The sequence below is a fragment of the Eulemur rufifrons genome, chromosome 10 (assembly GCF_041146395.1).
Source record: "Eulemur rufifrons isolate Redbay chromosome 10, OSU_ERuf_1, whole genome shotgun sequence".
Classification (NCBI taxonomy): Eukaryota; Metazoa; Chordata; class Mammalia; order Primates; family Lemuridae; genus Eulemur; species Eulemur rufifrons.
Window position 1 is genome coordinate 32,925,740 of NC_090992.1, and position 1,608 is coordinate 32,927,347.

General features: G+C 39.4%; 1 long non-coding RNA gene across 1 annotated transcript; it reads left to right on the forward strand.

Annotated features, from left to right (window-relative positions):
* Positions 1-222: 222 nt before the first annotated feature.
* Positions 223-1,328, forward strand: LOC138393228 (uncharacterized). Its single transcript, XR_011235115.1, has 3 exons — positions 223-291; positions 379-494; positions 1,062-1,328. It is a non-coding gene; the product is annotated as an uncharacterized lncRNA (long non-coding RNA).
* The last annotated feature ends 280 nt before the right edge of the window (positions 1,329-1,608 follow it).

Consider the following 1,608-nt stretch of genomic DNA (forward strand, 5'->3'; position numbering starts at 1 on the left):
ATAATGCTTATGTATATACATTTCTAAAACTTTCAAAATTAAATATTACAAAATTTTATGAATAACTGCATGGATGGTTAAGCTATGAAGAAAAGCAAGTGAATGATAAATAGAAAACTGAGTTTAATGATTACCTCTGGGATGGGAGGGGAATGTAACTGAGGGAAACACCTGATAGGGAGGGCTACCAGGTTATGAAAATATTTTACTTTTTAATTTGGCTTTTGCTATAAGAATTTTTGTTTTGTTATGAGCCTATAATAAAAACATATAGATTATTTTCTTTTATAGGTATGGCATTTCATAATAGTGTAGTAAGAACATTGTTTTCAAATATGTACTCTATGGTTACTTCTTTGTTGTCTCTCCATTTTACAGCCAAGCTGTAGAAAATACTTAGCTCGACCATTTGGTTGCAGCAGGAAATATAGGGCAGTCTGTGGATCCGATGGCAAAACTTATGGCAATGAATGTATGTTATGCAGAGCACAAAGGTAAGAGCACAATAGTAAATATTTTCTCTTCTCATTGAAATAACAGTCTTAGTCTGTGAAAAACTACTGAGTTTCTCTTTATCTACAGCCTTATACAGTGAACAGCTGTTTTATTTCTATTAAAGCTTGGGGATACACCATTAAACTTTACCCCAGCACCCACACTTCTAAAAGTAGATTAACTTGAGCTATGTACATGTTGATTCTGGCTTGTTGGCAAATACTCAAATTAGTGAACCATACTTTATACAATCTTTCAATAATAACTAGAAGTGCACTAGTGTGATGTAAAGTGGGATCCTAGATGGAGGTACTGCATCTCTCTAATCCTCTTCTTCCTCAGCTCTGGGTGGGTCACTCTACTGAATCAGGACTGAGAAAATAGCCCCACTGCAGGACAGAGGCCATGTGCAGGGTCTGGGGAGTCGCAGGGCACAGCTGTTTGAAGAAGCAGAGTCCAAGCTCTACAGTTTAGGTCTTGTTTAAATGTCACTGAGAAGCACTTTGGACAACATAAGGCAATCTAATGTATTGCTAGATTTGCTTAAATTTTTTCTGTCTCTACAGACAAAGCGAAGGCGAAATTACTTTTAACCACTTCGGACCATGTGAAACGTCGTGATGTGGCACTGTACATCCTATAACTCCTGTTGTAATGATATTCTGATGTTGGATTCTACAGAATGTTAGTCGGTAGTGCCTTAAAGTCCTAATTAGTAGGTTATTCTTTTTGGAAACCAAGAGAGACTACAATATTGAGATATTCTTGTAACTCCAAAATCTTGTAATTTCAAGCTTTTAATTCTCTCTCAATTTCCAAATATACGATGAAACTGTGAAAAATGCTTGTTCGTCTTTGTGTCTGAATTTTCTAAGTTTTGCTCAGAGGATATGTATTGTTTGTGTTAAAAATGAACAGGGTGTGGGGGGAGCGTGATGGGTTGGGGGAGGAGGATTTGCACAGGCAGTCGGAGGCCAAAGGTGCAGCTGCGACAGCAGAGAGCCCTTGGCTGCCACCTGACCACGTTGGCCTTAGTGCCTTGCACGCATGGTGGGGTGGGGGAGGCCGGGGACACCACGCAACGCCCTGGTTACTGCCCGGGTTCCTCCAGTT